The sequence below is a fragment of the Epargyreus clarus genome, unplaced genomic scaffold (genome assembly GCF_041222505.1).
Source record: "Epargyreus clarus isolate Ecla_fem2 unplaced genomic scaffold, WU_Ecla_fem_2.2 ptg000012l, whole genome shotgun sequence".
NCBI lineage: Eukaryota > Metazoa > Arthropoda > Insecta > Lepidoptera > Hesperiidae > Epargyreus > Epargyreus clarus.
In genome coordinates this window covers 6,096,758-6,122,830 of record NW_027332220.1, presented here as the reverse complement: position 1 = coordinate 6,122,830, position 26,073 = coordinate 6,096,758, and the positions used below count along the sequence as shown (strand labels likewise).

Below are 26,073 nucleotides of genomic sequence, written 5' to 3'. Positions count from 1 at the left end.
ACCACCGCCAAGGAGACCGAACACTCCGTGAGGCACTGCAGGAGCAAATCCTGGGCTCGACTGCAGTGGTTCAGGTTCCCCTGTAGCAGCTTGAATGATGGAGCAGCGTTCATTATGTTTGCTCCATCATTTCCTCAGACGGGCGATGGGCCGATGCGCTGGCTTTCGCATGCGCAAGCTCATCTACCCGTACGGAACTGGCACCCGTCCCCTTACCCCCTTTCCTTTTTGGGGGTCGGCAATGCTTCCCACCTAATCGATGGTCAGCTTTGCGGCCGAACTCCGCGCACACTGCGCATTTGGGTGCCTGCGCTACGCATTGGTTGGCCTTATGGTTGGCTTCGCCGCAGTTGTAGCACAGGGCACTCCGGTCGACTGGGTTAGTGCATTGGTGCCTCGCGTGACCAATTTCGAGGCACCGGAAGCACTGCAATGGCCTGGCACTCAGCACTTCCACACGTGCCGACACCCAGCCGACACGAACCCGTCCTTCCGCAGCCAGCTTCTTAATGGCGACGAGTGGGCAGCGTACCCAGACTGTCCCCAAGGATAAGCGCCCCTTTCTTATTATGCCGACCTTTACATCGGAGGCACTGCATTCTCCAGCACTAGCGATGGCATTGGCTACGTCCTCCTGGGTGACGGAGTCGTCTAAATCCATCACCCTTACCTCTCCTAATTTTACCGGTCGCCCGACCCGAACGCCCATGTCCGAGATGGCTTCCTGAAGCTTACCAGCGAGGGTATTGGCCTTTTTGGAGCACTCTTCTCCGGCTATTTCCAGCAAGAGTCCGCCGTTGATAGCCTTCCTCTGTCGGACATCGGCGATGCCTATATCAGACAGATTGACGCGCTCTTTAGCGGTCGTCATTGCCTGAGCATAGGTCACCGTGCTCTCAGGCGGAATGGTGATAGTCACCGCCGCGGTTTTCGGCACCCTTGGTAACCTGGCAGTTTTGGGTTTCCCCTTCCCTTTCTTAACAGCAGCTGGCGTCTTAGGTGCCGGCCGAGTGGTTTGGGTTAACGGAGTGCCCGTGAGTCTTCTCTGCGGTTCCCTACTAACCGTCACTTCTCGTCGTTTCTCTATGGATCGAACGGTAGCCCGAGCTTTAGCTCTGGCTTTTCGGCCTACTACCACGCTCCAGGCAACCTCCGACGGCTCTGCCAACGTCGACGTCGCCAACGATCCCGAAGGCACGGCAGGTGCTGAAGCCGTTTGACTATCAGCCTTCTTTCCCCTCGTCTTCCTCGCGGATCGCTGCGGGAGCGTGACGGGAACGATCTTTTGGCCAAGAGGGGGTCTGACTGCCTTGTCCGGGAACAATTGGTCCTTGAAGGCGGCCAATTTCCCTTCAATGAGGTTCCCTATTTTGTCCATTAAGAGAACCTCTGAACAATCCTGTATCGGTGCAGGTCGACTCTCCGTTGGTCGATTGAGGCTACTGCCCCCGCGGAGCTCATTCAACTCGGCCGTCAGAACGTCCACCTTCCGGCTCAATTCATTGAGCTGGGACCGCAGTCTCTTGTTCTCCTGCTCAAGGGAGATCGAGGGAGTCCGCTGGATAACTTCTGCTGTAGCCGCTTGGATATGGCGGACGGCCAGCCTCATGGCATGAACCAGACTGCCCTTAAGATTACGGGACTTGTCGGTCGCCTTTTCTATGATTTCTAGGTTCTCGACTATGCGAGAACCTAGATCTTGCGTTGGCTGAGCTGCCATCTCCCGGCCTAGTTCTTCTGCACTTGGTAGGGCCATTTTAGACCTCGTCCTTGCCGCAGGGACAACCGGGTCCACAAAGCAGTCGTCGTCTGCTGATTGCTGAGCCGGAGGCTTCGCGGACTTCCTCTTCGGCTTGTCTCCCTCGCTGCTGCCGCTACCGGCCGGCAAACGCTTTCGCGAAGCCAGCGTGGCCGTGGACTGCCCAGATTTAGCGGACATTACTGAGCAGTCCGAAAATTCTTCCGCCTCTGATGTGCACTTCTCAGATTGACGTCCTGACAATCTGGTATTTCTTACTACCGGCGAAGTAGTGCGTGATGCCGGTGTGTTTTCCTCCTCCTCTTTTTTATTCAAACAAGTAAAAGAATCCATATCTGATCCCACGAGTATGGGGGAAAGGAAGGTCCGCCCGGGCAGTGCCCCCTGTACCCGGGTAAGCCTAAGTGTAACCCGCCACGGTATCGGCCAGTACCGCGACGGGAGTCGCACTAATGACTGGCCACCCGCCAGCCATGCATCCCCTCGCGGTGCGCTGCCGCTTGGGATTGGGGTAATTTTTTATAGAGGTTTTCTTCCTCACGGTCCGGCCAATTAAGGCAAGACCCTCGGTCCCACCCGAGGCCGCGAGACATGACCACGACACCTCTCGTGGGTGGGATTACGATATACGACGGTGACTAGGCACCAACAGTACCTAGCCCGCCCGGCGGCAGGGTTAGTGCACACCGAGCCCGTCCCGGTTCCTCCACTGTGGGAGAAACGCCCAGTGCAGGGTATCCCCTTACACCTCCCCCGCCTGACAGACGTACAAAGAGTACCGACAGGGGGGGGGTGAGCCGCTCTTAGTCTGGACCCTCCCCACCAAGCCTGCCCGGTATGGGTATTCCTGCCGGTATAGCCTTGGGGATCATAGGGTCACGCAAGCCCCTCCACCACGACAAGGTGGCAGCCCTTCAGAGGGGGTCATATAAGGACCTACAATATGACTCTTTGTTGTGTGTGTTATGGAAAAGTAGAGTAATATGTACACTAAAACCCTAATTCAAAAATCCAGACCAAATTCAAAAATTGTAAGGTTTATTTCAGTCGGGAATTGAACACGAAACTTTAAAACTCACTGGTAACGCTACAATAGTATCTCTATAAATCAGGTTATATTTATTGATTACTAGCTGACCCGGCAAACGTGTTGCCATATAAATAAAAAATGTTAAGGGTGAACAACCCTTATCACTTAGGGGTATGAAAAATAAATAGTAGCCGATTCTTAGACCTACTGAATATGCATATAAAATTTGGTGAAAATCGGTAAAGCCGTTTCGGAGGAGTACTAACATTGTAACACGAGAATTTTATAAATAAGATTATTCTAAAAGTTCAAATGGAAATTCCTGCCACAATTTAATATTTTAACATATAATTATAAAGATTTGTAACTGGTTGATTGATTTATCACCGCAGGACCTAAATATATACCTTCTATTGAACATAGGAGTATGTAATTAGCTACCATTTTATGTCGCAGGCATTGACTAAGTAAGGATTTCTTCATATTCCACTCCTAAGGGGAGTTATTTATCGGATGAAAGTTGGTTTGAAAATCCGCCATTATAGAAGCAAGTTATATGAAAACTAGCATTTGGTTTTCTGTTTGGAAATAATAAAACACCAATTTTACTGATTTTGGAAAATGACCCCTAAGGTGGTAAAATAGGGGGTTACATTTTGTTTTATATTATGCTATGATTTAGAAGGACGAAGTCACTGGCAAGTTTACCTGTATATCCGTGTTTACCATCTATGCTTGTGCAAACTTTGTGGGTACCCGATATGTGTGTTTTTATTACTACCGCTTTTGTGTGTTTGTACGCTCTCTAATGAATTGTAATATCATAGTGATTTTTTTTTAAAATTTCTCATGTAAGTGAATGTCATTAATTCTTAATGAGAAATAAATATTTAAACCCAACAGTTGGTAGTGTAGGCAAAATGCGTAATAAGGCTCTATTTCTATGAGGTTTAGCTGTAAAAATATTTCTAACTTGCATTTTGTGAATACAGTTCAGGCATTGTTATAAAGAAAACTTGAAACGTAGGCTTCGTGCTAAGGTCAAAGACCTTCCGCTCTTGTACTAAAATGTCTTAGGGCCTATTCACATGTACCTAAAACACACCGTAGCGAGAAAACGTCGGCAAGCAATGTTAATTTGTGAGTAGCATTGCTGTTAATTTTTTTGCATTGTGGTGAGCGCAACTACTTATGATTATACGTGAAAATAAAAAAATATGACCGTTTCAAAATAATATATTGCAAAGGCAAGGTATAATATAGTTTATGTTACTCCCACTCAGACGAATCCAACCTCAATACCTCGTATTTTAAAATCCATAAGCTGTTTCTGCTATAAGACGTATCAAAGAATGAGGCATACATACATAGGGTTCATGTTGTTGTTGATAACTGTTGATTGGGACCTAAATTTCATACTTTGCACCTTTTTTTTTGTTTACGAGGGGGAAACTTTCAAAAGGTACCCTATGCCGGAGCGGCACGGGGTTATGTGGGATTCTTACCACACTAAACGGCCGTCCTTGGCGCTGCGTAGAGGACTCCGGGATTCAAACTTTTTGCCTGCCGACTATGTTGTTGTGTTGTGGTACGTGTGAATGGACATTAATATTTTCTGCTGTGAGCTAAAATGCCACTGTTGCGTAACATAATGTTTATGCTCTAATGAGGGTGTTGACTTTTTGTATACTATTATTATAAATGTGAAGTCTGTTTGTTATTTAGCTAAACCATAAAATATGGAAGTGTTTTGATTATCGTGAAGATAGTTTTAAACCCTCGAAAAAAATGAATATTGAAATGTCATAGTATTGAAGGACAGTATGATGTATTTGAAAATTCAAAGTATAAAATTAACATAGATCTAATAATTTCAAACGTTTGTGTTAGTGTCTTAATAAAATCGACCCCTAAAATGTGAAATGGGTCATGTAATTAAAAAGTTGAATGTAAAAGTACTTCATAATATCCCTTTAAATTTGTTGCACCTCTAAGAAGTCTATTAGTTACCACATCGAGATATGACAGTGATGGAGTAGTGGTTGAAACTCGGACTCCCAATCGGTCCGAGGTTTAAATCTGCTTTTTTTTATAATATAGGAGTAGCAGACGAGCATGCAGTCCACCTGATGGTAAGTGGCTACTGCCGTCCATGGACATCTGTAATCAACCCTAGAAAGGATTAGACATTCCTACCTGAGGTCGGCCACAGATGCGCCGCTACCCTTGAGGACTAAGCTGGAACGCCTCGGAAAAGTCTGTCTCCCTTATCTCAGACCCCTCTGACTTTTTAAAGTTATCTGTGTAATTTATTTATTTATTTATGTAGTTTTAGTAATGAAAATTCATTATCACTTGCTATAATAAAGAAGGAAACATTGCGACAAAATTCATATAATTGAGAGATTTACATAGAAACAAATGTTCTCAAAGTTGTAATGTACGAAATGACCTAAATCCTTCCATTACTTTAAAAGAGACCGGTGCCCAGCAGTGGGATAATGTTAACAACTATCTATAATCATGTACACAAATAAATATAACTCGTTAATTATAGCACAGTATCATAAGCTTCTTATAAACTAATGTGATCCAAATTGATTACAATTGAGGATAAGGGTTATACGAAGAAAGTCAGATGGGAATCTGTAAGGGCACTGGGTCGGTTTCACTGATAAGGGAATTAGTTTGCGGACACGTGTTTGCAATTACAATTTGAAACCGACTCTAATACTACATGCTATCTGGTAATAGATTCCCTTATCAGTGAAACCGACCCAGTGCCCTTACAGATTCCCATAATATTCAAAAACTTTACTTAAGATCAATTTGATTGATCTATTACCAGATAGCATGTAGTATTAGAGTCGGTTTCAAATTGTAATTGCAAACACGTGTCCGCAAACTAATTCCCTTATCAGTGAAACCGACCCAGTGCCCTTACAGATTCCCATAATATTCAAAAACTTTACTTAAGATCAATTTGATTGATCTTATGTAAAGTTTTTGAATATTATGAAGTGACTTGTCAACATGATTGGTCTGATGCATAGAGAGTTCCGGGTTTGTTCCCCGGATAAGAAATTTTGAATGAAAATGAAAATTATGAATTTCAATTTATTTTCTATGTCTGTGTGTCTGAGTAAACTTATTTGTCTGTGTCTATATTACATTATTTGTGTGTGTCTGAATATAGTATAATTAAATATAATTGGCTTCATCCAAATTGTTGTCCTTCAGAAGAGTTCTCAAAACTCTGATGACATTACCCCGTTGAATAGCTAAGCTAATTCTCTGTCCGAGGTAAGCGCCAGCCCTTTGGTCATTTGTGCACTCGATCAATCGCTTGGAAAGATGTTTATAGAAGGATCTCGAGCGTCAGAACCCCACGGTCCCATTGTCTCCACGCCAAACGGTAAAATATGTAGTCTCTACTGAGACTTGCATATTTGCAGTTTGCGTATCTCAGCCTCGGTAGCCACAACACCAGCTGCCCTTGATGATAACGTAAGATGAGACGGAGCCAGTATAATTATAAGTAATATCAGCCCTTAACACTGTTATAGGCAAAAATGTGGTGGTGGTACCACCGGAATCAAAGAGTGAAGTTTTCTATCACAATATCACAAAACTAAAATGTTACCATCTTTATTTCCAAGTATATGTTATCTAGACAATGGACAACCTGGATTAATACAAGAAAATCCGACAAAGTATTCTTAAATGTCGACTATACTGTACTATACTTATGTTGACATTGCGTTACACGCTTTATTTCCAAAAATAAATATTATATGAACAGTGGCAAAAAGCGATTATAGCAGTGTTTAAGAAACTCGGCCTCTTAATCAAAGGGTCGAGGTTCAAATCCCACACCTTTGATTTTTCAAAGTTACGTGCGTATTAGAAATTCATTATCACTTGCTTAACCGGTGAAGGACAACACCGTGAGGAAATCTGCATACCTGAGAAATCTAAAACAAAATCAAAAGGTATGTGAAGTCTACCAATACGCAATTGGCCAGCGCGGTGGACTATGGCCTAATCTTCCTCATTTAGAGGAGATTCGTAACCAGCAGTGGGACAGTAATGGGTTGATGATGATACACAAAGAACATTTCGTTACAAGCTTTATTTCCAAAAATAAAATTACATGGACAGTGTACAACTAGAATAGATTAACACAAGAAAATCCGACAGTTTTCTTGATTCTCTACTATACTTTCTAAAACGTTCAGCAAGATCCCATCTCAGTGAATAATTTAGAGATTTCACACGTTAGCATCGAAAAGCTCTTTGCTTGGAATTGAATCTTAATGCGCTAAAAATAGAAATCTTTCGTCGAGATTTGGACACCCAAGTGAAAAGTAATTTTAATTTGCATACATTTGCAATTTGAGAGAAATTAGAGGGAACGTAACTTTAAATGTGAAGTTAAGAGATTTTTCGTAAGTAAAGTATTAAATATAGTTGATAAAAATAGGAAAGGTAGGCTGTGGTAGTATGGTGGTAGAAACTGCATATCCAACCTTAAGGGTCCGTGGTACTAATCGCCAATTAATTTTGATTTATTTTATTAGCGAAAAAAATATTGTTAAGAATTATAACATCGTAGCAGACGAAAATGTAGTCCACCTGATAGTAAGTGGCTACTGCCAGCCATGGACATGTGTGATGAATATCATATAAAATTGGATTCCTATTTGAGGTCGGCCATGAATCTACCCCTAAGAACTAAACTGGAATGCCCCGGAAAATTATGTCTGCTTAATGTTTGGAAATTTGTCTTCGATGCCATCCATAAGTTTGGAAAGATGTGAAATCAGTTCTGCTGATCTGTACTTACACCTATTTCTACCTAATAACAGCAGTGTTAGGCGCTGCTGTGTTCCGGTTTGAAGGGTGTGGTAAGGGAGACAGACTTTTCCGAGGCGTTCCAGCTTAGTTCTCAGGGGTAGCGGCGCACCTGTGGCCGACCTCAGGTAGGAATATCTAATCCTATCTGGGGTTGATTACAGATGTCCAAGGGCGGCAGTAGCCACTTACCATCAGGTGGACTGCATGCTCGTCTGCTACTCCTATATTATAAAAAAAAACTTGACCAGCGTGGTAGACTAGGATAATTTCATTAAATTATCAAAATCAAAGTTATCAAGTGGAACTTTCATCCAAGAGATTTTCTGGCAGCGATGCCACTTACCATCACACTGTATGCTCGTTGACTACTTTTGCAATATAAAACTTTATCCATATGAAAATATATTACCCATTAGCTTCGATTCAAGATCCCTTAAGAAACAAATGTGACTATTATATAACTTTTACGTCCATTGTTACAATCTTATTGTTCCAATAAATCCCGTTATTTATTGTATCAATATATCTAGTTAGAGTAAATGGTTGACCTGAGCAATACGATATTGTTGTAGCTTGGGAAAATTTCTGCGATAACTTTATTCAGTCCTAGACTGGTCTATCGTAATCCTTAGGAATTAGGCGCCTATCTTGGCGTGTTTGTCTATCTTAGGTGTTAACGACGTAAGCACACATATGAGATTACGTTTACTAAGAATAGTTGGTCGTTTTTACCAATCTAATGTTATTTATGTTGTCTTTTATTCTTATGGTTTGGATTGGTACTACTGTAAATTAGGTAGACCACTGGAATTATTTTGTCAAATAAAACATGAAATTAATTCTTTCTTTATTACCTGAACTGGTTACCTGATGTTATATATTTTTTTTATAATATAGGAGTAGCAGACGAGCATGCAGTCCACCTGATGGTAAGTGGCTGCTGCCGTCCATCGACATCTGTAATCAATCTCAAAAAGTATTAGATATTCCTACCTAAGGTTGGTCACAGATGCACCGCTACCCTTGAGGAATAAGCTAGAACGCCTAGGAAAAGTATGTCTCCATATAGAACATTGGTTCTACCTGAAGCACAGTTGCTAGACCACTCCTAAACCCTTACCATGAGTTTTCAAAACATCCCACAATATTACGTCACGTTTACTCAATCCATTATTCTGTTCCGTTTGCTTCAGTAGACTGAGTAAACGTAACAATAAGTAAGTGCTCAAGTCTTTTTGTCTGCCTCACATGTTTGAAAAAAAAACGAGGCAAAACATAAAGCGCCATTTTGTCAATTTAGACATTTAATGTTACGTTACTGACACTATAGTTCTGATACAATCTGCTAGGGGCGCTAATTGGGATTCTTATGGGCAAATACGTAAAAAAATACGAAAAGAGTCATATTTGTCAAAACGTAAAAACTCATGGTAAGGGTACTGAGGTCAGACAAGTTGGTCAACCGGCAGCTATACATTTCCGAAATGCAAAAACTGCTTCAAAATAGACATGGATGTACTTTCCAGTCCAATCATACTTGGAGTTGAAAGTCTTCAGGGCTAAAGTAATTAATGTAACATCGACTTTTAATAATTTATTATTATTTACCATAGAAACTTTTACTGTGTATTACGAAACGGCCCACTAGTTATAATTAAAAATATTTGCTCGATAAAGCCTGTGTTTGTTTCTGAAGTCCATCAAAAATTGTAATCACTCCAGTGATTCGCCATTACCCTCATTAAACAAAGTTTTGGCTGTTCAGTTAAAATGGCCAGTAAACAAACAACAGTTAAAAGTAGGGTCGCCACATCTTTCGCAAAATACGGACAGTTATATTACAAATACGGACAAATGTTTTTCTAAACTCATGATCCATAATGTATTTAGAAATATAAAAAAAATCTTAACTTTTGATAGGGATGTACTTGTTATGGAAAAAAGGTCATATATTTTTATTTACTTCATAAAAAACTTTAGTTAAGTAGCCATTGTCGCCCACATTAAGTCTTCCAATGAGAATGTTTATCCTGGTATCTGTTTAACTGATTTAGGTTTAATGTTTTTTATTTTTTTTAATTTTCAATTATGAATACAAACAAGTAGGTGCTTTCTGAGACGTACTTCCCATGCTAGTGAAATTTAATTTTATTTGGGGGCGATTAAGGTGATCGTCTAGAAATATCGCAGTGAAATCATAGTTTAGGATATCGTGATGAGAATTATTTATTAAATGTCCTGAAATTTAAAGAAAGTGGTCACTCTCAAAACTCAAACACGATGCCCGTTATATAGATCAAGAGTTTAAATCATCGAAGTTGTGGATAAACTTCAAATTGTACAATTTTGGGGTCACTCCGACAGTTTATTTCATGGGAATCGTTACCGCGTCATTGTTTGGCATGACCATAAAGTTTGATGAGATATCTTCCATAAATATAAAAATGTCATATAAATTCTGTGATTCATCTGCTTCGTAACTTTAAAACTTCTTTACATTCGTGTGACCTTTGAGGTATCACAATTTAGTAATAACATATTTGTATGAGCTACGTAGTGTACGTAGCTAAAGATTTTACAAGCTTGTATTTTTAAGTTATCATCTATTATTAGAAGAAGATTTCTCATGGAGATTCAATGTCTGTTGAAAATGTATTTCATTTTACCGCTTTTTACCGCTTTCTACACTCACAGCCCCACACTAGGATTCCGTGTCGTGGGTGCTATGGACACACACAGAGGCAAATACACAAACACCCAGACCCAGAAACAGAAATCTAAATTCATCATTTAGAAATCTGTCTGGCCGGGCATCGAACCCGGGACCCTCTGCGCGTCAGTCCGGCATGGCAACCGCTCCGCCACGCGGGTCGTTATTTTCTAGGCAATTATTGTCGAACAATAATTGCGAATTACATTGGAACCTTGGTAGACAAATAGTTTAAGATTCATTCTTACTGCGACAAACGACTGAAGCGCATATTCACACAAACTTACTCACACGACAAAATTCGACACAATGTAAAGATTAACAAAGTTTTGTTAAAGTTAACACATGAGAGAACAAAAGGCTCGTCGAAATTCCCACTCAGGGCTTCGAATAAATCGCATTCGGTCGTCATAACGTACGCTCTCTGTGGCCCGATAAAAAACTATAAATCAATCCGATTAAACCGTTTCAAACGGCTTTTGGAAACGAGCCGACACTTATTTTTTATGTGCTTAGATTTTTAGTTTTATTCCATTTTGTTGCATAGTGTCATGTGTGTTTTTAGAGTATGTATTGAGTGTGTTATGCAAAAGTGTATGTTATTGCAAGTATTTTGTAAATTAGCTTTAGAAGTTATTTTTTAAAATGTTTTTTTCAGAACCAACAGAGAAAAATCGACACTATAAATATTGCAAGTAAAAATATGTTTTTAGGAATGATGAATTGTATCACATAATACGATGTCGTGTAGACATGAGTCGTGCCGTGTCGTGTCGTTTCTTTTTGTAATATTTTTATTCCGTTTTTTGTGCGTGTGTGGCGCAACCCTTATTTATGCTTTTATATTAAATGCCCTTACTTTTGTGTTTTATATTATTTGATATATGATACATAAGTATTTATATAAAGCGTATAAAATGAGTCTCCATTCCGAATTCCTTTACAAAGTGTATATCATTCCTTATTCTCGTACTTTATCATTCCGCCAAATCCTCCCTAAATAAAACATCCTATGATACTCCCTATAAATCTTCCATGATCCCATGAGTGTCCCACTAAAATCAGTTGCATTTGTTTCTAAGATTGTCCACTATTTACTAACCACAGACCTGTACAAAACAAATACAGGTCTGTGTTACTAACAGAGAAAATAAAGATTTATTTATTTATTTTATTTACTTTTAATTTAAAGTGTGATTTTTTCGCTGGGCGAACACATCATCCCATACTAACAGACTATTAAGCAATTCATCTCATAACATACACACTTTTAGAAGATTTTAAATTGCGCACATACGGTTTTCGCCACTTCCTCTCCATAACGAACCACATTCCAAAGCGGTAGTAGTTTGTTGATGTTCGAAAAAAATTCAATATGAATCAATTTTGAATAAAAATTGAATTTGATTTTGGATAAAGTAATAAAAAAATCAAAATTGAACCCAAATTATTTTTTTGCTAAACCTAATTCAGCCAACCTACTAAATAAAGAAAAATAAAATTAAAATAAAGATAAAAAAATATAAAGATAATAATAATAAAAGAAAATAAAGATTAAACTCCATCTTTATTTCATCATGAAGTTTTATTATTTGCAAGCTATGCTTAAGTAGATATTGAAGAGGTATGTCCGGGCGGTCACCATACCGGTCTTACGCGCAGAGGGTTCCAGGTTCGTTCCCCGGCCAAACAGATGACTTCATGATGATTCATCTTCATGATGTTAGTACGAGTATCAAATAAAGGGGTTTTCTAGAAAGACGATATACAAAATGACGTCACAAACAAACGTGCTTTTGAAAACTTATTTAAATTTACTTGTAGTATGTAGCTTCATGGATTATCATGGATTTATTTTCAATTAAAGAAATTAACCCGCCCATTAATTTTGGATCTCTAAAAATCCCAAAAGTACCTACAGATTTAAAATCGTTTTACAAATACCCGTACTAAACCATTGAATTAGATGTAGAAATGTAATTGCTTGAAGCACTTACTTCTGCCTCATAAAAGCAGTGTTAAGCTCTTTTGTGTTCTGTTTTGAAGGGTGTGGTAAAGGAGACATACTTTTCTGAGGTGTTAAAGTTTAGTCCTCAGGTGTAACGGCGCAAATGTGGCCAACCTCAGGTTGGCATATCTTATCCTGTCTGGGGTTCATTACAGATGTCCATGGGTGGCAGTATCCACTTATATTCCTTTATTATAAAAAATGTAGCTTCATGGATTATCATGGATTTATTTTCAATTAAAGAAATTAACCCGCTATTTAATTTTGGATCTCTAAAAATCCCAAAAGTATCTACAGATTTAAAATCGTTTTACAAATACCCGTATACCATTGAATTAGATGTAGAAATGTAATTGCTTGAAGCTTTTCTAATCCGGGCTCGCGTGGGTTAGCGGCTTATAGGATCGGATTCCGGGTATGACCAAGTAGTGATTTAGAGCTGCGAAAGCTCGGAGAATCTCTGTGGCATTTTGTAAAACCTACTTTTTTAAACAAACAAATTGATCATGTAAGAGTATGTGGTATTTAAAGTATTATAGTTTTTTTTTGCTGACTGCAGAGGGTAATGTTATTAGAGCGTATGTATGTAATATATGTATTTCTCTTTCTTTGGCAAGTCCTTTTTTATTTTTTTATTTTTCTTTTTTTGTTTACGAGGTACCTTCAAAAGGTACCCGGCGCCGTGGGAGCGACGCAGGGTTATGTGGGATTTTTACCGCACTAAACCCCCCCCTCCTTTTAGTCTCTTACGACAGGCAGGGGATACCGTAGCCCTATTCTGGTCCCGAAACTACAGGGACACAGCACAACGCCTAGGGCCTTTACGTACGCCCGCAGCGACTCCTCCTCCTAGCGGGTTCAGCGCGCTCCCTTGCTCGTTCGGCGTCTTCCTTCGCGGACATGACTGCATCGCAAAAGGTGATCATGCCGTCCCAGGCTTCGCTACGCTGAACCATCGCCCCGACGATGGCCGACGGAGAGAGATCCGGTCCCAATTTTTCGACGAGGATCCGCCGCTGCGACTCCCACGCTGGGCAGTACTGCAGCGTGTGCTGTGCGGAATCCTCATAGTGCCCGCAATGATGGCACTCGGCCGTCTCCTCCCTCTGTATCCTGTTCCGATACTCACCGAAACAGCCATGTCCGGTGAGTATCTGAGTAAGGCGGTAGGTCACTTTGGCAAGTACTGCCGCGCAAATCGTTTAACAGATATTAATATAATAAGGTGTCGTTGGCTTCGTTTAAATTGTGAGAGTCACTATATTTTTAAGCAGTCGGGTTTTAAGTGTTTTTATCAAAATACTTATACTATGACGAAATTCAAGTAAAAAATAATATTAACAGACAGTAACAAATGGCAGAAACATACGTAATTATGACGCGTTGTTGGCTTAGTTTACATTGTGGACGTCACTATATTGGTAAGCAGTCGGTTTTTAGTGTTTTTATAAAAATTATTGTATGACGAAATTTAACTAAAAGTTAACCTTCATGAAATATTAGATTCTACTTTAACCCTGGTTTGATTCCGGTCTACAGACCATCGCGCTGCGAATGTCATCAAAATTAAATTCATTTTAACAGATTTATTTTTAGGTAATCTTATATCTTATTTTACAATCTTTTAGTTCGTCGACTGGCTCTTCGTCTTTTGATTGAACGACCTCGTTCTTAGACCTTTGAATTTGAGCGGTGGTGTCGTGAATCCTATCTAAACCTTGTCGATTCCGGAACCTTTGTAGGGAAAATAGGTGGGTTTATGAAAAGTGTACGTGATACACTGAGGCTTGACCGCGTATGTGGGCCGAGAGCTTGGTGTTATGTGTGAAGATTATTGTATGAAAGAATGAAATAGAATACATTATACATAGTAGGCACACTATCTACGAGGTAGATAGAGGTTTTAAAGGTGGTAGAACTTTGTAGTTCCACTCCGGCAGCACCACCGCAACACCAATTTCTACCTCATAACAGCAGTGTTAAACGCTGCTGGGTTCTGGTTTGAAGGGTGTGGTAAGGGAGAAATACTTTACTAGGCGTTCCAACTTATCTCATAGACCTCGGGTAGGAATATCTAATCCTATCTGGGGTTGATTAAAGATGTTTATGGGAGACAGCACTGCTGCCACTTACCATCAGGTCTGCATGCTTTTAGTCCTATATTATAAAAAATAGTGATTATAGAACGTAAGTCATACTATAAGTATAATCACTTTCGATTTTATCTTCTTTCACGAGCATTTCTTTATTGTGAAAACAGAAGACTGTCGGCGTCTGTCCTTAGCGACCGACAATCAGCCGTGGTTGTCAGCTCTAACTGTCCCTCTGTGTGGCCATTTATATGTCCATTTTATTATTAGTAATTTTGATCATAAGTAATTGCCAAAAAACCGAACTTCAGGTTTCAAGCAAGAGAGGCCAAAACTGTAAACCGATTATTGATTATGCTAAAGGAATCGAAGGACAGCAGCCACTATACCATCCATCGTAGATTAAAATACTAGGCGGTTATATAACGTAAAAAGGATTGAAAATAATCCATATTTTCATGAATCCGCACTGAAACATGCCTATTACTGTGACATATACGGATAACAGCCAATTATTACACTGGGCTCCTAAACTACGAACAATGTTACGAGATAAAGGGACAAATCGAGTGGAGCTGAATGGCGGATGTATGGCTTTGGGTAGTGACGTCATGAGCCCTTTTATATTGCTTTATAAAGTATACGTTGTCTAATGTTTTCATTGTTTTAAAATAAGGGCTCTATAATTTTGTTTATAAGCCTTGCGTTTATATTTGTTGTTGTAATACTTTTTGGGTCTCACTAGTGAGCACAGGGCTTTCTTCTCCACAGCCTGGCATAAACTGAGTTTAGTCTTTGAGGTTGTAGCTAATGTAGCAAATGTAGTCGACCTCATCCAGGGTTTCAGTCTTATTCACGCTCGTGTTTCATGACCAATTGGTATTTTACGAAAGTGGTAGAACTCTTTTGTGGTTCAACTCCGGTGGCAGCACCATCATATCTATTTCTAATAAAGGCAGAGTTGAGCGCTGCTGTGTTATGGTTTGAAGGGTGTGGTAAGAGAGACATAGTCTTCCAAGGCATTCCGAGATTAGTCCTCAGGGGTAGCGGCGCATCTGTAGCCGACCTCAGATATTAATCCTATCTGGGGTTAATTACAGATGTCCATTCATTTGTGAACAATGAATAATATAAGCCATCTCAGTGGAAAAAAACAGGTATTTGGAACGAGTATTACTATACTATAATATGTACCTAGTATTTTATTTACCAACGCCTCTAGTACCTGCGACTCAGACCTTGTTTAGGCTTTTCGACTCGTTATAAGAAAGAAACTTAATATCCCCGGAGTATCCAGGGCTGTCCATTACGTAGTGCGAGAACAAGCTATGTAATCCCAGTTTTGTTCGTCCGAATCCATTTCACGGCTGTTATGCGGTGACGTGACCTGACTTGTAAGAGTAGCTAGGGTTGTCACTTCGCTATTTTTGCTATTTTTCAAAGTTTTTTTTATGAAAATTATGTGTCAAATGATTTGACAGTTTACTTCGTACTAGTCACTGCCAGTAAAATCCGTCGTAAGTGAGTAATATTGTAGAGCTGTCTGATCATAAGGTGACAAATGCGTCGTAAGTTTGAACAATTTAAGTGTCTGTCTTACTACTTCTATCAATACAATAAATCAACTTTTAATTATGTCATACATTAGACAATGACAATGTCAATGTCAATATTAATTTAAAAATAAAAGGCAATTATTAACAAAATATGTTACGAAAGTGATATTAGATCTTCGAAATTAGAGATTAAACTTAATAATTAATTGTTGTTCTTATTTTAAATATATCTAATTTATTTGTCTTAATTACTTATAATAACTAATTTTAAGACCATTGTAATGCATTGTCCCCTCCTGGGTAGCACCCCTCACCCCTTGTGCCCTCTAATTCACTTGGTTGGAAGATTCAACATTTTGGCAAAGGGAGATCTCCCATCAGGCTAGGTAATGCCCGGCGAGCGGCCGCACCCCTGTATTCTCAATTCAGAGCTTGTGTATACGCAAGAATAAAAAAAAATAATCGATAGCATGACTCATAATACTTGTGGCGCCATCTATTTACGAATTGCGAAAAGAAAGAAAGAAGAAAGAAAGAAAATAATTTATTCGGCAAAAAATATACAATAAACACAAATAGAAAATTGCAAACAAATAAAATATATTATAAATATTTTCTAACCGAAAAGGTCTCCACTCAGCTTTAATGTTCCAGGTAAACTTAGTCACCTGAAACGCTGGTATTCTGTGGAACCTGTAAAACACTGTGTGCGCCCGAGTGATACGTGTATGCGTATGTGTGTGTGTGTGTGTGAGTGTGATCATATGTGTGACAGAATGAGTGTGATATGAATGAAACATGAAAAAGACGTTTCAACACATTTTTTGTTAGCAGTTGCCAACCCTACATGTAGCGGTATTTACGAGGGGATAAATAAAGATATCTTATGTCGTATATCTTTGGCTTGGCGGAATCCATCTCGATTATGATTGTGAACGACATAACTAGTATGGAAAGGTCAAGTATATGAAATATGTTACTTAAAGATTACGATAATGTATTACGGGTTCTAAGTGGTTTGAAAATAAATGGCAAGATACTACCGCCACACTCTATACTGTCTTATGACAGTAGTTTTAAAAGCTGTAGTGCTTTGGATTAAAAGACATAGAGCATTTGAACTTATTTGTCAAGAATAGCAACGCTTCTTTGACTGCCATTAGATAGGATTCAAATTCTATATTAATTACAGATGTCCATAAGTGGCAGTGACCATATTAAGGTTGTTTACTACTTTGATACTTCGTGTTTCACCGCGATCAAACATTTAAGTAAGCTTTTAACGGTGGAAGAACCCTTTATTCGGTTTACCGGAGACGCCAACATTACACCTATTTCAGCCTTGTATCAGCAGTATCAATTACTGCTGTGCTAAGGGTGCGGTAAAGATATACTTACCTTGGGTAACCATAGCGTTCTATAGTTATCAGGAGTAGTAATGCATCCGTGGCTTTCTTCTTTCGTGTTTTATTGTTGTGTATATTCCGCGCCAAACTGCTAGTCGTCTCTGAAGTTGTTGCGAGCAGGTGTAGTCATACAATTTGCTATGGCGACGCGATTCATTTCTATATTCCGAGTGGACTAGCAGTTTTACGCGAATACAACATTTAAGAAACAACACCACAGAACACACAAACAAAAACCGTTTAAACCATAATAACAAGTGATTATTCCGTCCTGGAATTCGTGAATGGTCGCGAAAGAATTGTCGATTACAGATTGTTCGCTATGCAGATTGGAAATGGCGGTTAAGATTAAAATGTAGCCCATTTTAACAGCTTGTCCGTTGGATATTGATTCGAGGATTTTAATAACGGTTCGGATTTATTGTTCACAATAGTTTTACTCGGCCTCGCTTGACGTCAGGCATTTGTGGGCAAATTTACATTAAGTGATTAAAAATATTTTAATTACTACTCTTCTTGGAGCAAACTACTATCAGTTTGAAAGGTGATCGCGAAAAACATACAATTGATTGTTCATTTAATTTAAGTATTTGCATCGCTTTGGCATAATTTTTACTAAGAGGCTGCTATTTCCCGCTACATTACGTTATATAGCTACTATCGTTACTACTACTCTATCGTCTCGCTACTATCGTTTTAGAAACTGGTAACTTTAATGAGGTAGTGGTTAACGCGACGGTTAAAGGTTGCTCGGCGATTATTTATTGGTTATGGCAGACGAGTATGCAGTCCACCTGATGGTAAGTGGCTACTGCCGCCCATGGACATCTTTAATCAACTCAAGAGGTCCTACCTGACCTACCTGAGGTCGGCCACAGATGCGCCGCTACCCCTGAGGACTAAGCTGGAACGCCTCGGAAAAGTCTGTCTCCCTTACCACACCCTTTAAACCGGAACACAGCAGCGCCTAACACTGCTGTTATTAGATAGAAATAGGTGTGAATTTATACGGACGTGTAGACAATTGGCTGTTGACAGATTTTTTAAAATAAGTCTAACTTGTGCCGTTTAAATAACAAGATACAACTAATAGCTCACGCAATAGAAGCTAGTGGGTGGTCAGCCTCAGGCCTCATTTCGTATATCTGATGAAGCCGGATTAAAACAAGGTTTTATTTAGTGCAAAACCCGATTAGGAAACATTATACGTTAAACGTCGTGTCTGCAGGTCTATCAACATATTTTCTACTAATCTAACTATAAAAAATATATTTAGGTCAAAATTTGGGGTGACATTTAGATTACCCAATATAAACGTTTAGCATTGGGTAATAACATAATCGTTATTTTGGAGGATGTATATTAAAGATTATGTTATTTATTTATAGTTTTATGGATATCAGTCCATCAATACCACAAGGAAATAAGCCGAAAAGTTGACAATTATTTTTAAATAAAAACATACACAAATTTTATTCATTCGTATATTGAACACAGAAAGACAAATAATTTTATTTATTTGTATAAATTTGGATCAGTAACGCGCCAACGTTAATGTAACGAAGGTACGAAACCCGCAGAAGGCTTCCATTACTCCGCAGCACAAAAGGCTGTAGGAGCACCTTTGTCTCCGTAAAAGCCTCCTCCCACGCAAAGCATGTTCCAAATGATACTTTCGAAATGGTGGCTCCATACACAATGGTACAACTCGCGGGGGAAATGTTGAACGATTTGGCAATTTCATCTTGGAATCTAGGGATTTGGATGAAATGGATCGGTGGTAAATAACTTGCTTAAATAACAATATTCAGGTATGAGTGACAGATAATGATATGACTAATCATGATAATAAATAGTAAAGCACCATGATAATATAGGAAAAATCGGGATATATTATTTTGTGTAACTTTTAGGGTTCCGTACGAAATCCCAAAAACGGATTCATTATAAGATCATTCGTGCGTCTCTGCGTTCGTTTGTTTCCAATTTGCTCCGAAACTATTGGATGGAATGCGTTGAAAATTGCTAATTTGCGTTTTTTTAAACTAATTAGTTTTTCAGTGGTAGTCAGTATTTATATTTTTACTTATATTTTGTTATATGAAACCAAATCAAGGAAGTCATTCTATTCTTCCACTTTGTTGATTTGTGTCCAGATAGACTACATAAAAGTTGCAGCTAAGTCAAACCAAGCCTTAGCTTTCAAAAAAGCATTTTTTAAAAAGCAGTTTTTGCTGGTGTCTACAACACTTACAAAAACTTTTATCATTTATGAAGTCTTAGGTACAGACCTTCTTTTCTTATGTAGACTTTAATACATAATTTAGATAGTTCTTTTGAGCGTCAGGGCTCTTCAAAGACGCCTCGTTTATCAATAAAAAAGGCCCGAAAACGGATTTAGTCAGAGTTAAAAGGAAGCGTAACCATTAACAAGATAAGAGGGGACTTTCCGATAATGGGCTTTTTGTCGCTAACCGCTCGCGAGATTAAATTGTCGAAAGCTTACGACACAAATTCGCCTTCGACCATAGAATACGTTACGTATCCTTGCGTGGCTGTGACCTAAATGTGGTCTTTCGACACAGCACCATCGCTACCAACTTCTGCCTAATAACAGCAGTGTTAGGCGCTGTGTTCTGGTTTGAAGGGTAAGGGAGACAAATTTTTCAGAGTCATACCAGCTTAGTTCTCAGGGGTAGCGGCGAATCTATGGCTGACCTCAGGTAGGAATCTAATCTTATCCGGGGTTTATTACAGTAGCCTATGAACGGCAGAAGCTACTTACAATAGGGTGCACTACAGCTCGTCGTTATAAAAAAAATCGTAATTCAAAAGTTTGAGTTTCGTTATGCTATGGGCAGCAGTAGCCACTTAGCATCAAGTGGACTGCAGCTCGTCTGCTACTCCTATATCATAATAAAATCTGTGACTAGAAATTTTTAGTTGCGTTTCATATTGTGAGCGGGTTCTGAGTATTCATATCGTGTACCGATATGTCCAGTAGTAAATTCTAAAGCCGTATCCATGCGAGCCAGCTCAGGGAAATAAGCCGCTTATTTGGCAAAGCCGCTCAAGTATGGACACGTGAGCTCAAACTCAAGCATTATTATTTGTTATTGTTTTAAATGACACATAAGTTGCTTTTGTCATATACAAATAGTGTACAATCGTGCCGTATACCTGATTGTAACCGGCTCCTACCGCTCATAGGCATTTGTAATCTACACCAGTACCCTTACCAGGAGTTTTTACGTTTCGACAATTCCAATAGTAGCATTACGATGAGTTGGCATAGAAACGCCACTATAGAAATGGTAAATAGAAAACTATTGTCATTTTGCTAGTGAATAACATAACTACTATCGTTACGGTATTTCTTGACAAAGTCTGTCAAATTAATGACTCATGGGACCGAATTTGTATGGCAATAGATCATAATGACATTCGCTAGCGATTTGATTTCGATAGGTTTTTTTACGTATCGAGTTACGTCACTACGGATTTTAGTTCTACGAGTACCACCAGAGGCGCTGTACAATTTTTCATACATTTATTTTACGCAGTCGCTAGCGAGTAATACTTTTGTAAACTCATGGTAGTCCTACTGCGCCCCTAGAGTAACGTAACAGTCAAAACGTAAAAACTCATGGTAAGAGTACAGATAAGATGTAATGTAATTTCTCCTAGAAGTCGACCATATATGCGAGGCTACCTGTGAGGACTAATTAGCAACACTTCAGGTAAATATGTCTTTCTTACCACTTTCTTACTTACTTTCTTCAAAGAACACAGCAGCGTTTAACAGTGCTGATTTTAGACAGGAATATGTCCGGCGGTGGTCCCTCCATTGAATCACAAAGAGCTCTGATACCTTGCAAACTATTTTCTCATTAGTAATTTAGTAGTGAATTTTAAGAAACTTTATTCCTCCTAACACACGTATTATAATTTTTTATAATATGAAGCCATCAGAAATACTACGAACTGTTTAGTAAATAAAGCTAGACTGAGACTTAATTCTCTCGTTTGAAAGTATTATAGTTTCTAACACGTGCGGGATATAGCTTGAGCGCTGCGATACGAAGCAGCTGCCACTTAACCGAATTTGTGTCCTTACACTTTTGAAAATTTAATCTGGAGCTTGGACAACGAAGATTAAGTAAATAAGTGCTAGCAGTACGTGGTGTTGTACATATTTTTTATAATATAGGAGTAGCAGACGAGCATGCAGTCCACCTGATGGTAAATGAATACTGACACCCATGGACATCTGTAATCAACCCCAGATAGGATTATATATTCCTACTTGAGGTCGGCCACAGATGAATCGCTACCCCTGAGGACTAAGCTGGAACGCCGTGGAAAAGTATGTCTCACTTACCACACCCTTCAAGCCAGAACACAGCAGCGCTTAACACTGCTGTTATGAGGCAGAAATAGGTGTTGTGTAGTGCCTTAGAGACAAGCCACCCAGGACTCCAACTTCTACATAATATTGTGTTATTACTGAAATTTTGCAATGAAGGTTAGGGAGCTTTATTCCTCCTACATTTTTTTAAAAGCCATCAGAAATACTACGAACCGTTTAGTAAATAAAGTTGTTCTGCGACTTAATTCTCTCGTTTGAAAGTATTATAGTTTCTAACACGTGCGGGATATAGCTTGAGCGCTGCGATACGAAGCAGCTGCCACTTAACCGAATTTGTGTCCTTACACTTTTGAAAATTTAATCTGGCGCTTGGACAACGAAGATAAAGTAAATGAGTGCTAACAGTTCGTAGTGTTGTAGTCTGGTTCGTTATTTATCTTTCTTTCTTTCTTTCTTTATTAATATTACTTATTATTGATGAGTTGGTCTAACGGAAACGATTTAATTGTATTAAATTGCTGCGAATATGACTTTAATGTGAATGATTAGATATAATGTGCGCAAGGCCTGAACTAACATTAGTTCCATAGTAATTAATTACTTCGAATTACAATAATATATTTTTTTATTTTATTATGGAGTGAAGTACTGACTACTATGTAGTTGGTGTGAGAAAATATGACTATTACTAGAAATTAGGATTAAACTCCATTTCAACATCTTTGAAAATATTAAAATAATATTTGTTTTAACTGAATAAAATTAAACAAACTAAACTGGTATAAAATGGTATAAAAATAGTGTGTTAGTACTGTAATTCTCCTTAATTATGAACACTGAAATATTAACATTGGACTAGAAAATTTGTAATCTTTACTCAAACATCAAATAGTAAGGAAAGACCTCTGAAGGACACAGCAAATAGATACCCTTTGAATTATAGTTATGTGCCTAGACCATCGGGCGATCGCTCGTAGCCGGTCTCCTGGGTGTTTTACAACTGATAGCCGAAGATAAATAGCCGTTTTGACGCGGAATTGTATACGCAAAAACGGACCAAAGAACCAGTTTCATACGCAAGTCATGATGTTTTAGTCTGGCTCATTATTGATAGAAGATAAGTATTAATTAGGCGGTTTAACAAAAAGGCTTAAAGCTTTTATATTCCTATAAAATATCTTTAATATGATATGAATGATAATATATAAATGCAGTCTGATATAACTTCAGTTTTATAATAATTACTTATTTATAAGATTACAATAATATTATGTTATATTTATTTATGGAGTAAAGTAGTGACTACTATAGTTGGTGTGAGAAAATATTTCTGTTAGAAATTATGATCAACAGTTTCAAGGAAGACCTCTGAAGGACATGGCAAAGAAATATCTTTATGCTATACTAAATATAGAATTATAGTTGTGTGCCTAGACCATCGGGCGTTCGCTCGTAGCCGGTCTTCTGGGTGTTTTACAACTGATAGCCGAAGAGAAATAGCCGTTTTGACGCGGAATTTTATACACAAAAATGGACCAAAGAACCGGTTTTGATAAACTACTCACGGGCTATAGTATTTATTTTAAAGTTTTTCAACTCTTTATAATTCTAATGTTTATATTAGTTAAATATAAAAAAGGTATTTTACAATATTAGTTTGAAATATTGCAATATTAGTTTGAAGTATATTACAATATTAGTTTGAAGTATGTCGGGATTTTCAAAATATTTTATTTGTAAACGAAATGATATCGAATGAGATTAATCTTTTAAGTATTAAATTTAATTAGTAAACGAGCATGCAGTTTACTTCAGGGCAAGTAGACTCTATGATGAGATCTTTAATAATACTAGGGTACTTTGAGTATGGGGGTATGGGCCAATACGTAAACATATACCAAAACAGTTATATTTGTCGACACGTAAACACAGGGTAAGGTCAGGGTAAGGTAAAACGTCATGGTAAGGGTACAGGCCTTCCACCAATACAGAAGTGTTTGACAAATTTTGTCTTTAAGGAGAAACAGTTTGTTTGCAGTGAAAGTGAAATTCTTATGTTTATATTACGGTCATGTCAGTTACAAAATGTATGTCAAAATAAGAAACTTCCGTAGAAAACTTACGTTGCACTTGATAACTTCCGTAGCACCTGATGGAAAGTTTTAGAAGCAGGATTAGAGTGCTCTCGAAGTAAGGTTGTCATGTTCGGTCTAGATAGAGAGTAGAATTTTTAATGAGAGCAAACAATGGTATAGATAATATTAAAAACAAAATATTAAGAAACGGTTTTTAAACTGGCTTTTTGCTATTCTTTTCAAAAAATCTTCTTTTCAAATGACACCCAATCCTTATATTTTTATGCTTGAAAAATGCTTGGAAAAAAAAAAAATATCACTTGCTTAAAACGGTGAAGGAAAACATTGTGAGGAAACCTGCATACATGAGAGATTTATAAAAAAAAAATCTTAAAGGTATGTCAAGTCTACCAATACGCACTTGGCCAGCGCGGTGGACTATGGCCTAATCCTTCTCATTCTGAGAGGAGACCCGTGCCCAGCAGTGGGACAGTAATGGGTTGATGATGATGATGATGATTATGCTTGAAAAATAATAGGTTCACCTTGGGACTTCCACCATATTGGATTTAGAATGACGTCACTAATCGTGCATTGTCATCAAATCAAACGTGTATTAAAATTAATTTAGTTGCAAGATTTTACCCGCAGACTAATTAACTAAGGCGAGTAAAATGAGCTCGTGATGAAATTAAACCATTATTAAATAAAATAATATATTATCATAACACTTATAATGTTATTTAATATATTGCATAGCGAAATATAAATTATATTAGTTTAGTTGCAATTGAGGACGCTCGCATATGTGCGTAATTTATAAACATCATTTGTCCCAATTCAATTATTGTTTGAAATATTATTTAAGTAGATCTGAGTGTAAATGATCGTTACGAAGTGTCAAAATTAATTTATGCGTGACGAATAAAATAAATATTACAATAATTATAATGATGTCATATTATATTCTAAAATGGAAAACAGTGCCCTTACCATGAGTTTTCAAAACATCCCACAATTTTACGTTACGTTTACTCAATCCATTATTCTGTTCCGTTTGCTTCAGTAGACTGAGTTAACGTAACAATAAGTAAGTGCTCAAGTCTTTTTGTCTGCCTCAAATGTTAGCAAAAAAGAGAGACAAAACATAAAGCGCCATTTTGTCAATTTAGACATTTAACGTTACTGGCACTATAGTTCTGATACAATCCGCTAAAGGCGTTGATTGGAATTTGTATGAGCAAATACGTAAACAAATACCAAAACAGTCATATTTGTCAAAACGTAAAAACTCATGGTAAGGGCACAGATTTAATTCCAAACGCGATTCGTTTTAACTGATCATAATGCAATATTTGAGATTATAGTTTTAAAATGCAAATTATGATTTGGTGAAATGAATATTTCGTTATTAGCTAGTAACTATGTAAATATTGTTTAAATTTATTGATATTCAGCGTATAAATCCACACCATTCGTGTAATAAAACCGCTAATTATTCAAATCCGGTAATTAGGTAATACAATGTTGCACATTTTTGTTTATATGTTTGTTGTTTGAACTTCCTATGTTTGCATTAGTGGCGTGTAACAGAAATTACTAGCAATTAAGCAAATTAGTTAGTACCAGCTCTTTTACGGGATTTTGTTATTATAAAGGGAAATCACGTTTCTATGAATCTATATAATGTGTTTGTTGGTCTATCAAAATACGCAAGATTAATAAATTACATAACGGTAAAAATGGAAATAATTAATAATAAATTAAAACACTGAAATAGGGATAGGGTAATCAATAAAGAAGATAAAAGATATAAATATATAAATTTTGTAACAAAGTAACGATACAAAACTGCATCGAAGTGAATAAATAACTTTGTAGCAGACGAGGATGCAGTCCACCTGATGGTTAGTGGCTGCTGCCACCCATGGACGTCTGTAATCAATTCCGATAAGATTAGATTCCTACCTGAGGTCGACCACAGATGCATACCCTACCCCTGAGGATTAAGCTGGAATGTTTCGAAAAAGTAAGCCTTTCTTACTACCCTTCAAATCACAACACAGCAGCGCTTACTGCTGTTGTTAGGCAGAAATAGATTTGGCGGTGGTGCCGCCGGAGTCGAATCACTGAGTTCTACTACCTTTAAAGTAAGAGAAGAGAATATCTGATGCCGTTTAAAGCCATTACACGAACGATATATTAAGGTCAAA

At 38.2% G+C, this 26,073-nt stretch overlaps 1 protein-coding gene across 1 annotated transcript in view; it reads left to right on the top strand.

Moving 5' to 3' along the window:
• Nucleotides 1–26,073, top strand: part of LOC140746216 (uncharacterized) — a 487,763-nt gene that overhangs the window by 43,868 nt on the left and 417,822 nt on the right. The window lies entirely within an intron of this gene.